Source organism: Spermophilus citellus (assembly GCF_964194105.1).
Source record: "Spermophilus citellus genome assembly, chromosome: 3".
NCBI classification, from domain to species: domain Eukaryota; kingdom Metazoa; phylum Chordata; class Mammalia; order Rodentia; family Sciuridae; genus Spermophilus; species Spermophilus citellus.
Window position 1 is genome coordinate 109827789 of NC_138184.1, and position 16477 is coordinate 109844265.

General features: G+C 44.1%; 1 protein-coding gene across 10 annotated transcripts in view; it reads left to right on the top strand.

Moving 5' to 3' along the window:
• Positions 1 to 16477, top strand: part of PISD (phosphatidylserine decarboxylase) — a gene marked incomplete at its 5' end in the record, with an annotated part of 118169 nt that overhangs the window by 19270 nt on the left and 82422 nt on the right. For 2 of the 10 annotated variants that reach the window (XM_081282951.1, XM_081282952.1), the window contains one exon: positions 11770 to 12584. The exons of 6 other annotated variants lie outside the window; for them this stretch is intronic. Of the gene's footprint in view, positions 1 to 11769; positions 12585 to 16477 lie in introns of those variants that run through there. 2 more of the 10 variants (XM_081282953.1, XM_081282955.1) reach the window with 2 other exon arrangements.

Here is a 16477-nt window from a genome sequence, read left to right on the forward strand (position 1 = left end):
TTCTCCTGTCACTTTGCCATTTGTTCTGACTAATGGCATTCTCTCTTGCCCTCCATAGAAACATTTTCCAAAATATTTTGGTGAAGTATACCCATCAGAGTTTGGGGGATACTTCTTTCTCTTTGCCAGTGCCATCTCTTCATTTCAACACCCCATCCTCATCCCCTTGGTAAGATATACTGTCATAGCTCTAGCTGTTGTAGCCAAATAATACAGACTAGGTGGCTTAAACAACAGAAATGTATTTTCTTACAGTTTGGAGGCTGGCAGTTCAAGATCAGGGTGCTAGCATAGTTGTGCTCCAGTAAGAGCACCTTCCTGGCTTACAGATTGTTGCTTCCTATGTCCTCTCATGGTTGAGGGCAGGGTTTGGGGGAGGGGGCACCCTCAGTCTCTCTGGTGTCTCTCTTCTTTTAAAGGCACTTAATTCCATCTTGAGGACCCTACCCTTACAGCGTCATTAAACCCTTAGAGGCCCCATTTTTTAAGTGTACAATTCAGCAACATTAAATACAGTCAGTGTTTTTGTAGCCATTACCACTACTCACTTCTAGGATTTTTTCGTCATCCTAATCAGAAATTCTGTACCCACTAAATAATACTACCCATTCTGCCCTACCCCAGTCCCTGGTAAGTATTGTTCTACTTTGAGTCACTATGAACTTGCCTATTTTAGGTACCTCATATAAGTGAATCATAAAATATTTTTCCCTTTGCTTCTGGCTTCTTTCACTTAGTATAATATTTTCAGGGTTCATCCTTGTTCATCTGTGGATAAGCTTGTATCAGAATTCCATTTCTTTTTCTGGTTGAACAGTATTCTGTTGTATATATATACCACATTTGATTTATCTGTTCATCTGGATATTAATGAATTGGTAGTAGTTAATGGATTTGGCTTGTTTCTGAGTATGGTGAATGATGCTTCTGTGAAACTGGTATATAAGTATCTGCTTAAGTCCCTGCTTTCAATTCTTTTGAATTAATACTAAAAGTGGAATTGTTGGATTATATGATAATTCTGTTTAACTTGTCAAGGAACTGCAGAACTTTTCCAAGCATCTGTACCATTTTACATTCCTACCAGCAATGCACAAACTTCCAGTTTTCTGTAATCTAACCAGTTTTTTATAATAGGTATCTTTAGAGATATGAAGTGGTACCTAATTGTTCTTTATTTTCATTTTCCTCATACTCATTGGCTATTTATTTATAGTAGCTCCCCTCTTTTTTAACTTTCTGAAATTGTACCTACAGTCAACTGTGGTCTACAATTAAACAAACAATTCCAGAAATAAACAATTCATGTTTTTAATAACTTTCACTAGAATATATCAATATAATTGTTCTATTTTGTTATTAGTATTGCTGGTAATCTCTTTTTACTTTTCCTAACTTAAAAGTTAAACTTTTATCATAGGTATGCAGGTATAATAAAAAAACATTGTCAGGGTATGTTGGTGCATACCTGTAATCACAGCTACTTGGCAGGCTGAGGCAGGAGGATCACAAGTTTGAGGCCAACTTTGGCAACTTAGAGCCTGTCTCAAATAGAATTAAAAAGGGCTGGAGGGCTGGGATTGTGGCTCAGCGGTAAAGCACTCACCTAGCATGTGTGAGGCCCTGGGTTCAATACTTAGCACCACATACAAATAAATAAATAAATAAATAAATAAATAAATAAATAAATAAATAAATAAATAAATTGTGTCCCACTACAACTAAAAATAAATAAAAAGTTTAAAAAGTTGGGGGGGGGGGTGCTGGAGATGTATCTCAGTGGTGAACTGCCCCCCAGTGTACTCCCTAGTACTGTAAGAAAGAAAACAGAACAACTTGGTATATATAAGGTTTGATACTCCCCTTGGTTTTAGACATTGTTGGGGGAGGGTCTTGGATAAAGGGGCACCGAGTAACTTCTTTAGAGAAATGTCTATTCAAGTCCTTTGCACATTTTAAAATTGGATTTTTAATGTTGAGTTATAGGAATTATTTATATGTTCTGGATGTTCATCCCTTAACAAATACACGGTTTGCAGATATTTCTTCCATTCTGTGGGTTGTCTTTTACTCTCTTGATAATATCCTTGGGTGCATGAAGGTTTTAAATTTTGTTGAAGTTCAGTTTTTTGTGTCTTTTCTTTTGTTGCCTATGCTTTGGTGTCACCTATGTTTTCTTCTAAGAGTTTTATAGTGTAAGATCTTATGTTTAGGACTTTGATCCATTTTGAGCTAATTTTGAATATGGTGTAAGGGAACGGCCCAACTTCTGCATGTAGGTGTCCAATTTTCTCATCACCATTTGTTTTAAGATTGTGGTTTCTCCATTGACTGGTTTCAGTGCCCTTGTGGAAATCAACCTCTGTGGTAGTAAGTTTTTTGTTGCTGTGACCAAAATACCCAACAGATATAAATTAGAGGAGGAAAAGTTTATTTTGGCATATAGTTCCAGAGGTTTAGTCCATGGTTGGCTGAGGCCATTGCTTTGAGCCCAAGATAAGGTGACTCATCATGCTGGAAGGGTGTGGTGGAGGAAAGCTGCTCAGGATGTGGCTGTCAAGAAGTCGACAGAGCAAAGTGGGAAGGAGCCATAGGGAAGATGAACCCTTCTAGGGCACATCCCCAGTGACCCACCTCCTCCAGCCATGCCCCACCTGCTTACAGTTATCCAGTCAGTCCATTCAAATTAGGATAGACTGATTAGGTTACAGCTTTCATAATCTAATCATTTCACCTTAGACTATTTCTGCATGAACATAGGAGCTTTTGAGGAACACCTGATATCCAAACCATAACAACCTCATTCTCTTTTATATATATTTTGGGTGGGTACTGGGTATTGAATTTAGGGCACTCGACCACTGAGCCACATCCCCAGCCATATTTTATGTTTTTTTTAAATTTAGAGACAGTCTCACTGAGTTGCTTACCGCCTCTCCATTGGCTGAAGCTGGCTTTGAACTCATGATCCTCCTGCTTCAGCCTCCTGAGCCACTGGGATTACAGGCATGTGCCACCACATCAGGCTCTCTTTTATGTTTATTTGTTTTTGTTACCAGGGATTAAACCCAAAGGCACTTAACGCTGAACCACATCCCAGCTCTTTTTAATTTTTAGTTTGAGACAGGGTCTCTCTAAGTTTCAAGGCCCAAGTTGCTGAAGCTGGCTTTGACCTTGTGATTCTCCTGCCTCAGCCTCCATACCACTATACCTGGCTTGTTCTCTTTTAAATGAAAGAGATGTTATAACAGTGTGACAGAATGTTGAGAAAGAGAGGACAGTTTTATGATTCCTACCTCTTCTGTGATTAGTTAATCATGAATTTTATTTTTCATGTGTTAATTTCCTGTCTTTGTCTTTAATTTTAAATGGATACAGCTATTTTTAAATCTTGCCTTTTTTTCTGTATATATGTTGCACTATAGGATTATTTTACCATACTGCATAACGTGTGTGTGTGTGTGTGTGTGTGTGTGTGTGTGTGTGTATAATATATATATTGTTTTTAGCCTTACTGGGGATTGAACCCAGGATGTGCAACCAGTAAGTCACATCCCCAGCTCTTTATATTTTTGATTTTAGGACAAGATCTCATAAAGTTGCCATGGCTTACCTTGAACTTGCAGGCCTCCTGCCTTAGTCTTCTGGGTTGCTGGGATAATAGGCCTGCATCACTGTAATTGGTCTGTATTTATAATACTTTAAAGTGGTTCTACCATCACAAGTCAGTTCTGTTGTACTGGTGCATTTTTCCACAATGAATAATGTTGCAGAGCACTTCTTTGTACATAAGACCTTTTCTTCATGGTGAGTGCCTAGGTATAGAATTGTCCCATGACACTTTTTTATAGTTTTCGGCATGCATTTGGCTTCTAAAGTAATGATGCTGGTCTGGATGATAACCAGTGCACGCCTATAATCCCAGCAGTTTAGGAAGCGGAGGCAGGAGGATCACGAATTCAAAGCCAGCCTCAGCAACTTAGCCGAGACCCTGCCTCTAAATAAAAGGCCTGAGGATATGGCTCAGTGGTCTGATTCCTGGTACTAAAAATAATAATAATCATAATAATGCCTGTGTAGTTGGTATTGTTTTATACTATGTGAACCATACTGGATATTTGCAAAACACAAGTTGTCATAGATGAGCCTGATTTCCTTTCTTGAATTTGCTTGTTCATTTACCACATCTTTGAGTTCCTTCCGTATATCAGACCCTGTTGAGATGTTGGGGATCCACTCATAAACAGAATCAGGGCTTTCCTTATTAGTGGGTGAGACACAAGAAACAGACACATAGGTACGTCAAATGGTTGAAATGCCTTGAGGAAAACTTAAAACAGGTAAAGGGCACAGATTCCCCAGGCTGAGGTACGGAGTGATGCTACTTATTGAAGCTTTCAGGGAAGAAACACCTTGAGTGGAGAGCCAACAGTTTGCATTGATGGATTGGATGGAGAGAGAAGGAGAGAAATGGAAAATGATTCAAGCTTGAGTAGGTGGAAGAGTGGAGTAGCTAATTATTGAAAGCTGTGTAGGAAATGGAGAGCATTAAGGGTCTAGTTCCTTCATACAGTTCCTGTTTTGCTTGTCTTTCAATATGAATTCCACTTAAACATTTTTACATGTTTATTCTGTTTATATTGGCTCATTTACGAAGTGTCATTTGTAAATTTTTGCCCATATATCTGATTTATATTATAGTCTTTTTTCCCCTTAGATATCTTTGAATATTATAGTCATTTTGAGCTTTATTTTAGTTAATGCTTTAGATCCATAATTTTTAGCTTTTGGAGTTTTGAGCATCTCTTTAAGAGTTGGACAAAAATTGTGGACTCTCTTCCTTCCAAAAAAAAAAAAAAAAAAGTGCCCGGAGAAAATTTGGCTTATAATTTTATGGGCCTCAGATCCCTCAAACTCATGTATATCCCAGTTAAGAATCATTAGTTTAGATGAAACTTAAATAAATGCTTTTTAAACCAAGGTTTTTGTTTTTGTTTTTTTACAAATTCATGTGACTAGATGAAATCATGCTTAGAAGTTGCTCCTTGATCTTCTCAGTGTGTTAGTCAGCTTTCCATCACTGTGGCAAATGCCTGAGAAAATTTATAAGAGAAAAGGTTTATTTTGGCTCATAGTTTTAAAAGTTCCATTTTATGGTCAGTTGAATCCATTGCTTTGTGGCCTCTTATGTGGTGCCAGGTGGCAATAGCTGAGAGCACTTGGCAGAGCACTTGGCTCACCTCATGGTCATGGAGTAAAAGGAAGAGAAAAGGGCCTGGGTTCCCGCTATATCCCTTAAGGGGCATGTCCCTAAGGACCTAAAGACCTCCCACTAGTCCCCACATCTTGAAGGCTTCATCATTTCCCCATAGTATTATACTTGGGACTAAACCTAATTTACCACATGGACCTTAGGGGGTCAGTTATTTACATTATAGCAGTCAGCGTGTTCCTTTTAGTTCCTTCTAGTTCAGTCTTTGACTTAGCCTGGTAGCATCCATCAGTGGGCAGAGGTGATTTTCTGAAGGGCATTGAGGAACCTCTTGAGAGAGGACTTCAAGGACTACTGAGAAGTTGTATAGAGGAGATTCTTCCAGGAGTTTCTTTGCCCTGAAACTATCCTGGATTCATTACTGAAGTAAACAAGTTCCTTTGGGTTACACAGGATTGACTGCCTTTTGGCCCTTGGCTCAGGTAGGAGGGCCATTGGCACAGGTGTGCTTGCAGCAGGCTGTGTTCTACATTTATGTGGTAGTTGTGATTTCAGATATACTATACCTTTGTCCCCCGAAGTCATGAAAATATCTAGCAACTAAATGGAATATTACCTGTTGCCTCTTTTTCTCAAGTTGACAAATTTGTTTTACTTTTTTTTTTTTTTTTTAAGATTATAGCCCAATTTGGTTTTTTTTGTTTTGTTTTGTTTTGTTTTTGGTACTGGGAATTAAACCCAGAAGAGCTGAACCACTGAGCCATAGCCCCAGCTCTTTTTTAATTTTTTCATTTTGAGACATCTTTTTTTTTTTTTTAAGCACACTTTTTTTAACCTTTTATTTATTTATTTATTTTTATGTGGTGCTGAGGAGCGAACCCAGTGCCTCGTGTTCTAGGCAAGCACCCTGCTATTGATTCACACACAACCCCAGCCCTGAGACATCTTCTTAATAAGTTGTTTGGGCTAGCTTTGAACTTGTGATCCTCCTGCCTCATGCGGGAGCCACTGGGATTCCAGTTGTGCACCACCACACCTAGCTGTGCCCCTGCTTTTGGTTACAAAATATATAACTGAAATATCCAACTTATCTATGGGTTTGGTTCTTGTTTACATTCTGGTAGTCGGGACCTGAACTGGATTCTGAGAAAGGATAGGGCAGATACCTGTGGTGGGGAGTGAGGGAGCATGCAGGGCTTCTCTGCATCTCTTGGGGCAGCTTTATCATTTCCTAGCCATGGTCTTCAAAGCTAGCCAGTGGGCATTTTTCTACTTTCCCTGTCTGTCTCCACCCTTTGCCTCCAGTGCCTCATGGCATTTGTTGGACACTTCCCCTACTTCATGCAATTATATGGGGCAAAGATGAGTTTTCCATGGGGCAGAGACTTGGCAGTAGGAGTGGCCATCCAGACTTTCCAGCAGGTGAGGGATTCTTTGAACCCCCCCTACATTCTTTGGGCCTAAGCTGTGCCTAGTCAGAGGCAGCCCTGAGTTACTTTGTGTTGCCTCTGCCCTGTGAACCTCAGTGTCAGGCAAGGATGCCCCTCGCCCCCAAATTATTATTTACTATTAGGAATTAAACCCGGGGTACTTTACCATTAAGCTACATCCCAGCCCCTCATTTTTCTCCCCACATTTTAAATTGGTACATTATAGTTGCACATAATGGAATTTGTTGTCACATATTCAAACACATGGACAATATAATGAAATAATTTCATCAATTTTATTCCCCAATATTTCCCCTTTATATCCCCTCCTCCTTAAGGGAGGACTCTTAATCCTTGGGTGCTGGCAGGCCGGAGGCAAGGGACTGCATTTCTGAAATACATCTCTGCCTGGGTAGTCACAGAGCAGACTCTCCTATATTACCAGTTTGGAAAACAGAGGAGCCTGGCTGCAGGCACAGACCTTGCCCAGCTTGCATCTCCTTCTGTAAAGGCAGGGTGGCCTCTCAGTCTGAATGGGGCTGAAAGCCTTGTTTCTAGAAGATTGTGAATTCTTTCTTCCTTGCCATTCAGTCTGTGTGTTATTTTCACAAATACTCCGAGACAGAAATTTGAGCCAGATCTTGTAACTTGTAGGGAATGAAGACTTTTCACTGGATTAAAGATGGCAAGTGCTGGATAAGGGGAAAGGGACACTTTATCCCTCAAAAATCTTGATTGAAAACTTTAGTCTGAATAATAATCAAAATGGAAAAGAGAATTGTGCTTTTACCATAAAGATGATTTGTGTGTGTGTTTCTTCTTTGCTCTATAAAATGGGGGGTGGGGGAATTCTCAGGTTCTTCTGTCACCAGTTGTGGCCATGGTCATCACAGGAATAAAGTAGCAAATGCTGTGAGCCTGAATTTAAGCACTTGAATGAAGCGCTCAGGCTGTCACTCCCATGGGTTTCTGCAGATAAAATTCAAAGGAGGGTCCCATTTAGAGTGTCCTGAGACCAGGGTTATATTAAGACATGACTGTTAGCAGTTTAGGGCTTGGTGTCTGCATCTGTAGTCCTAGGCTGAAGCAGGTGGATCATTTGGGCTCTGGAGTTCAGGCCAATCTGATGTAACATAGGGAGACCCCATTCCAAAAACAAAAAATGAAAGTTTAGAGTCCATGAGAAATGTTCAGTGGCAATTATGTGCTGCCTTAAAAAGGGTAAACAGAAAAACTTCCTAAGTATTTTTTTAATTAGAAGGGTATAAGGTTTGTAGTGTCTGTAAACCTCGAGTTCTTATGTAACATTATGTGTCAGGTGTGTTGGTTGGGTGCACAGCAGTGCAATGTGGTGAGTCCTGGGATTTCCTGTTAACCTCTAGGTGACCTGAGTTCTACACAGGATAAAATCTGGTGACAAACTCCCTTTGATCCCATTTCAGAGTTGGGAGACATCCTTCTTCAGTGACTACTTGATCAGAGAACAGAAGCACCTGTGGTGGGAAAGCTGGGCTGATGGGAATGGGGTGAGGGGACTTTGGAGAAGAAAAGAGTGGGAATGCTCTCTGCCACCAGATACAAGTCACATCCCAGTTCCATGGGTCTTTACATCTCCAAGCCTTGCTGGCCCTGGAAATGACTTAAGAAAGATGTGAGGTACTTCATTTGCAAAGCCAGCCCCAATTGGCAACTGACCTCTCCTTTCAGCCATGAAGGGTTGGGCATTCAGGGCTTAATGAATCTGGGTTGAGTGGCTAGTAAATGAACAGTTTATAGTTTAGTCCTAAGTTCTTGTACTTATGGCAACCACAGTGGTACTGTGGGGTGCACTGAGAACAGGTCCCAAGTGTCCTGCCTCCCCTCAGATCAGGAGAATTCCCATGTACACATTGTGGTCTTGGGTTTTCTGATATGTAATTTAGACTTTTTTTCTGTGGTTTAAACAAAGTCTTTCATCTTTTAAAATTATAAACACTTTTAAATGGAGTAGAAAAGTTGAGAGAATAAGTTACCTGCATATGTAACCACCTCGATTGAACAGTTGTTAATGTTTTATTAGTTTATCTCCATGTGTATATATTTGATTTTTCTCTGAAGTTTCTGAAAGTACATAACAGACTTTATGAAAAAGTAAAGTACATTGTAGATATGAACCTCACTGCTAAATACTTTTAACATGCATCTGAGTGTGCAAACGAGGCAAAAATTTTAGTTGTTCATTTTTTTTGGCATGGTTGTAGGGTTTTATGGAGAAGTCCAAGGCACTGGGAAAGCAGCTATGTAGAAGACAAGCCTCAGTCAGCAAGTAACTTGGCTGACTGACGACACTTACTCATGCATTAGACCTACTTCCTTATTTCTAGCCTCAGTTTAGAATAATAAAAAAAGGTATGCCTGGGTGCCTATAATCCTAGCTACTCATGAGGCTGAGGCAGGAATATGGTAAGTTTGAAGTCAGCTTTGGCAATTTAGTGAGACCTTGTCTCAAAATAAAATAAAAAGAGGGGCTAGGGATAAAATTTCAGTGATAGAATAATTGCTGCACATGACCCTGGATTTAATCCCCAGTACCTCAAAAAAAAAAAAAAAAAAAAAAAGAAAGAAAGAAAGAAAAGAAAAGAAAGTATGCTGCAGTATTTTAGTTTAGTTAATGAAAAGGAGTAAAGAAAGATCAGCCATCCATCTTAAGTAGTAAGATAAGATGCTGGGAAGTGCCTTGAAGGTCTCAAGGACCTTCAAGGTGTGGGAAAGTAAACTTGCCAGGGAATTTTTGTGTTTTTTTTCCCCCCAGAAATTCATTTGTTAACTATTTTTGAAATCCAGTTCTCCTTCCAGTCCCCCACCTGGATCCCCATTGGCTTGAGCACAGAATACTCCTCTGTTCCATGGTGTATGTGACCATGAACAATATTGGACACGTTCTGCACATGTTAAATTTTATATAAATATTATAGCTTTATTATTCTCATCTGCTTTTAAAAAAAGCTACTATTAACTCCTGCATACAGTTGTTAAATGAGAATATGTTTGTAAATACCTGGTCCTGCATAGGCAGAGAGTAGAGATTTTATAGGTCCATTTTACTTCATACCTGATAAGTGTTGAGAAAACATAGACATTTAAATGGGCAGATAGTCAACCCCCAGTCAAGTGGTGCTATGGAAAGCTTTCTACTAGGCTTGCTCAGCCTAAAATCACTTTTTCTTTATCCCCCCGAAGGCCCCCTGAATGGGCCCTCAAGGAGCTGCTGGAGGGGTTTTGTATAGGCCAGGAGACATCCTAGATGTTGTACAGTCTAGTGGGGCTGCCAGGAAACTGGAAGAGAATTGTGAAGGACCGGGATAATATTTATTCTTGTCTGGGCTCCTACCTGGAATCTGGGAGACTGACGACCTACCTTCCTGTGGCTCCTTGTTCTAGCCTCAGATACCATCACAAGTGTTCCTGGGAGGGCCTCTCCTGGTACCCAAGGAATGAGAATTAGCTGAGAGCACCTGCCAGTCCCTCAGCCACCTTTAGCCCCTGGCACAGGGCAATGAGTACAAAAATTAATCTAGCAGGGGCCTAGCAGAGAGTATCACCCCCTACCCCTCAACCCACCTTTCTTTTTTTTTTTAATATTTATTTTTTAGGTGTAGTTGGACACAGTGCCTTTATTTTATTTACTTATTTTTATGTGGTGCTGAGGATCGAACCCAGGGTCTCGCATATGCTAGGTGAGTGCTCTTACCACTGAGCTACAACCCCAGCCCCTCAACCCTGCCTTTCATTTGCATGTGCTGGCAACCAAATGGCCCTAGAGTTTGCAAAGCCTTCCAGTGGCGCTAGATGGCAGTCATGCTTAGAAGAGTCCAAGAGGGTGGAAAGAGTGGAAATTAGGGACTCAGTGGTCTCAAGGACCTTCAAGGTGTGGGAAAGTAAACTTGCCAGGGAATTTTTGTGGTTTTTTTGCCCCCAGAAATTCAATTGTTATCTATTGTTTGAAATCCATACGTCATTTCCCTACTGAAAAGATAGGTGGTGGGGGTCTAGTTGGAAGATGGGGAGGGCTGATCTCTGAGCAGCTTGGTAGGCTGGCTTATTGGTTTTCTAAATATCTTAGAGGCATAGACTGGTTGAAAAGGTACACTGATGGATACAGTACATCCCAGTTGGCTTTTCTACAGGGGAGAGACTGCTCAGCACAAAGAGTGTCAGTCATGCTCAGAGGTTTCAATCCACAGACCTTTTCCTTGTCTGACTTGGGCTTGGTTCCATTTTGTACATAGGGAACCTGAGCTTTCTGGCCTGCGAGTACTAGAGGATTTGGGGAGTCAGAATGGTCTTGTAGGATCTTTCCAGTCCTGGAATTTGGTTGTGCTTGGATCCTGTCAGTATCTTTCTGTGCCTAATTCCTTTTTATCCCATCTCATATGATATTTGCCTGGAGCTCAGAGGTGAGAAGGGCCCTAGGTCTCAGAGAATGTTGGTATTATATAGTGGTATCTGCTGTGGGCACAGGCCAGGGAAACAGGAGAGACAGCCTGTGTGTAAGGTATTTACCAGCTCTGTACCAAAACCTCAAGCTCCTTAGGGCTAGAACTGTGTTATGCTCACCCTGCCTCCCAATTCCTATTGGTGCTTTGTAGATGCAGAATGTTAAGGAGGTCCTTCTGAGTTTGACCCCCTGCATGTCTTTCCCACTTCTGTTGTAGCCCAGGTCTGTAGCTTATGCAGGACTTGGTCAGGTTGAATCTAGGTGAGGAGGACAGAAAGGTGGAGCTATGTCTGTACACTGTCATTGTGTCCTGTTCCAGGCACCCTTGTCCCATCCATCCCGTCTCTCCACAAACCCTGTAGGTGTTCTCATCTTGTTGTGCACCTTAGTTGTTTTAGAAATGAAATTCTCAGTGGTCAAAAGGGGCTGGCGTTGTAGCCCACAGTGAAAATACCGAGTCCCGTCAGGCCATCTAGCCATTATTGAGATAGCTGCACAGACACAAATGAGACTAGTGTGGTTGAATGGTGATCCCCACAGACTTTCCCATCCCCTAAAAAATTTTAAGCTGGTTCATTCCATCTTGTGTCAGCTAAGTTCATGCTGGGTGTCCTGTGGATATGGGGGTAGTTGGCCTGCTGACACTGTGCTCTGCACACTAGGGTCCTCAGATCCATTGGGGTAGACGAACAACATCCCACAGATATACATCCCACCAGGGAAAAGCCCTGTGGGTCTTCTGAGCTGCCAGTGGGTGGACCTTTCTCAGACATCTCCATCCCTTTTTGGATCTGGGTGTTTTGTCCAGCAGGGGTGTGCAGGCCTGAAGGACTAGGGGAGAAGTAGGGACAGCTGTGGATCTTCAGGATCAGATGTGGGAAGAAATGGACTTTTACATTTTCTGCAGAACTTCCAGGGTTAGAAAGGGTGGTTGGAAGTGGCTTTCTGGTCAGTCAAGTGAAAAAGCTGATTCTCCATGAGGTCAGTATGTAGGATCTCTGCCTAGCGAGGTTGTGAGATAAGTGGTAAGGGAAGCAGCAAGTTAGGAGGCCAACCATAGGCTTAGGACAGAGTCTTCTGGGGCTAGGAGTTATCCTCTTGGGCCACCATCCCAGTCCCACCCTCTTAGGTCAACGTGAGAGGGAGCGATGACTGACTAGACAGTGACTGACCAGACTCAGCAGGGCTGTGCCTCCTGCCCGCCTCTTCCCCTTCTCCCCAGGTTGCAGCTCCTCCTCTTAAAGGGGCCCATAGAACTCCCTGGGCCCTGGCTGAAACTTGGAGGGAGTGACACTTTAACAGTGTCTGGTGTCACTCCTCTTGTGCCCGCCCCCTGGCAGCCCAAGTGGCTGGAACTTGAGCCCTGCCCACCGTGAGGCTTCTGAGTGGAGCTGGAGGCAGTCAGAGGCCAGAGCCTGGATGCCGGAGCATTGCCCACCTGCCGGTGAGCCCACAGGAGCTATAGGTGACTGCAGATGACCAGCCCTGGAAGCCATAAGTGACTGGCAGCAGTGAGCAGTTTCTCAGGGAATTTTCCTACCCTGTCCTGACTAACTCTGATGACTGTTTCCTACCCGGTGGGAGTGCCCTTCTAGCACTTTCGGGGCTGCCAGTTGGCTCTAGTTGCTGTGAAAGATGGGGCCCCGTTGGCCTGAGGACCCCGTCCAGATAGTCTTGATCGAGTTGTGGCCTTTCCTGTCCCCCAGGCAGGTCACGGGGCCCAGGCTGCATGAGCTCACTTCCTCCACATCCTGTGTTATCTCTTGCCTGTAGCTGCAGGGTGGGTAGTAAGGGAAATGCTGGGAACTGTTTTCCAGTGCCTGGCGCCCTAGCATATTTCCTCAGTTCTGCCTCCTAGGGCTGGGGCACTGGGTACCTGAGGAAGAGGGAAGCTGCCCTGTTCCTCAGAAAGGCCCCTAGGTGTTGAGACTTGTCACTGTGTCACCATCCAAGGGCTAGAGAGAGGGTGTTGTGTTGCCTTTTTTCAGAGCCTTTTTCCTTACAGGTTCCATAGGCGTTTCTTTTCTTTGGGAAATTAAAGAAGATCCCACTTCTCCTTCCCCTTCCTTGATCCCCCTGGGCCACTGACTCTTATAACAGGTGCCTCTGGGCCCCTCTGTTTGCCCCCTCTTCTCTTGCTCTTGGCTTTCCAAAATGTCTCACCCTTTTGTCCAGGGAGAATACATTTTTCCATCCCTTATGCTTGTGAAGTTCTGTCCACATCTAGCCCTGAAATGTGAGGGAGGAGGGCGTGGCTACCTCACTGGACACAACTGCCAGATGAACTGGGGAAGAAGTGGTACCAGGCCTCCAGAGTAAGGGAGTGTACAGAAAGTAGATGGGTAGATATATGGTAGATAGGTCATTTGGAGCACTGGAGGTTTGTCCTGAGGCTTTAGGAAGGAATGACCCTAGCCCCAGGGAGATTTCCACCAGGGAGCAGGAGCCAATTCTCAGGATGTCTCTGGCCAGAAGGCTGAAGCTGCAAAGCCCCATGTGGTCAGGGAGAGCTTTGGGAAGGTGGTTGACTGGCATTCCCATTCCCCTCACTGCCTGCCCTTCCAACCCAGGCTTCAAATTGGAATCCACCAAGGTCTGAGCTAACCAGGTCAGGAACAGCTGTGCACACCTAAATCACCCAGGTTCACACATGTGCACATTTCCACATAATGCCTATACTCTCCCATCCATGCCCACAGTAACTGATAATTGGCCTAGGCCATTCAGCCAGCTTCGGTTGGAATGTTCCATTCCACTGGGGAGTGGGGAGGCAGTGAAGTGATAGAGATATGGCAGTGCTGCTCAGGTATATGCCCTCAGGATAGTGTGTCCTCCACCTACTCCCACATGGTTGTATTAATCATGCTTCCTATCCCATTTGGGCTTCCCTTTCTGAACTTCTCTAAGCCCCTGCTTGCCCTTTATCAACGTTTGACCTCCTAGAGTGTAGATTTGCCTTTCTGGAGCTACAGTCGAACTATTAAGAAGCCTGGGAACAAGGGTAGGAGTGAGGGCTTCTGAGCAGTTGTTCTAGTCCATGGTTGCAGCTGTGCTGTGAGTCTCATTTCTTTTTTTTTTTTTTTAAAGAGAGAGTGAGAGAGGAGAGAGAGAGAGAGAGAGAGAGAGAGAGAGAGAGAGAGAGAGAATTTCCTCTCAATATTTATTTTTTTTTTAGTTCTCAGCAGACACAACATCTTTTGTTGGTATGTGGTGCTGAGGATCGAACCCGGGCCGCACGCATGCCAGGCGAGCGCGCTACCTCTTGAACCACATCCCCAGCCCTCCTTCCCATTTCTGAGACGAAGAAACTGAGACCCAGAGAGCACTTGTGACTTGTCCTGCTTTCTGCAGCTCTTGGGGTGAATTTGGGGGCAGGGGGCAGGCAGGATTACACTGACCAGATTGTGGCCTACCACAAAGCCCTCTGAGTTCTCACATTCTAGGTGACTGGCCTTTAGGCCATGTAATACCTTTAAAGTTCCACTCATCAAAGTCAGAAACTCACCTCCACAGAAAAGTGCTTGACTCTCAAAAGGGAGGGAAGGTGTCAGCACTTCCCTATCTCAGGGCTCCCTCCTTGTGCAGTTCCTCATCTAGGGTCTGAGCACTCAGGGGCCAGGGAGGGTGAAATCTCTGGCTTGGGGCCCAAGGGTTGTTCCAGGTAGAGGGCAAGTGGGACTCTTAAATGGGGAGCTGGAAACACTGCTGGCCAAAAAGTAGCTCTGCTTTGGGAAGTGGGAAGCCAGTAATAATTTGGACAGACAGTGCCTGTTTGTTGGGGGACAGATAAGTTTATTCTGCTCCCTTTGGGAACTTTCAGATGAAGGAACTCTAATACCCTGGTCTGAGTGTACCATTTTAGAAGAAGAAGTAGAATAGTGATAAAGATAAGGACCTTCTGCCTGTCCTTTCCCTCGTGGTGGGCCAGTGCAGATTTGGTGTCTGGATTCTAAGGCAGCTTTTAGAGTCCCTACAGGGAAGAATGTCCCTCCTCATGCTGTTCTCCTTGAGCTTCCTCCTCTGTAGCAAGAGGAACCTGGGCCTGCCCCACTTCAGTGTGCCATCTAGCCTGACCAGACTCCTGGCTTTGTAGGTCTCCAGTCTAAAGCATCCTGGAAGGGAGGCCTGACTGGTCCTCCAGAGCTGTAGAGAATGAAATGGAAGGTTCCCACAGGAGTCAGAACCTGTGGACTTTGACCAGGTTTAATTTTCATGCTTGTGTCTTTCTGACACATTCTGTGCTGTCATGGTTAGGATACCATATGATAGGTCAGTGAGGGAAAACTTGGCAGGAGGCTGAGACTTCTGGGTCTTCTCCTTTTCTCCCATCCCACAAGATTACACTTGCCTCCCCATGAATCCTGGGTGTGCTCAGCTCCTCTGCTCCTAGTCTGTACTTTATAGAGCAGGGAAAGAGCCACCTCTGTGGATCTAGGCACCAGTCTCATGCCAACTGCCCATCCTCTCCTTGGGCCTGTTTCCCTGTCCAGTTTGAAGCCTGTGGGCCAGGGAGGATACTTGTGTGCCCAGTTCCATGGCAGAATAGTTGAAGTGACTTTACCATTGTGGATGGGAATGTTATTGGGAGGCTCACATGAGCCTGAGACAGAAACAGGATGTCCATGGAACCCTGGGCCTGGTGCTTAGGACAGGATGGGGCTCCCAGGTTTGTGTTGATCTGGTGCTAGCATCTCTCCAAGGAGGAGGCTCAGGTACACTGTTTGCTGGGTGAGGCCTGGCCCAGCCTACAGTAAGCTGTCCTTCCCACTCAAGAGTGGGTCTGGGGGAGAAAGGCACCTTTGGAGAGGGGGTGAGATTGGACCAGGCCTCGCCATTTGTTTTATCAGGAGGAAAAACCCATTCTATGTCCAGACCTTAGTTGCCTTGTTGTCCCACCTCCCAGAGGACACTAGCATACCAGAGGATTCTGTGGCTTTTGTGGGCAGGTGTCAGGGATGGAATTTTTATGTGTCTGGCTGAGGTGGGTTTGTTAGGGCAGCACATGTTCATCCTTGTGTGGATAGGGTGACATCTGAGTTGGGGCCTTTCCTCTTTAAGTGTTACAGTGTGTTGGCCATGCCAGCTGGCCCTTGCTTGGGTCTATTCTTTGCTTTAGGCAGGAGCTCTTGAGGCCTGCATTCTTCCATTCAAAGATGGTGACAGGAGCCTGTTTCCTTCCAGGGTTGTGGTTGAGACTGGAGCTGAAAAGATGTGGGTTCCCAGTCAGCCCATATCAGCCCATGTCAGCCCACCTCGGACTACCTCCCTAGGACTTTGAGCACCTTGATTGCCCTGAGCTGAGATGGCAACAGCTGTGGAATGTTTGCTCTTCTAGTCCTGTTATCTGTGTAGTGGGAA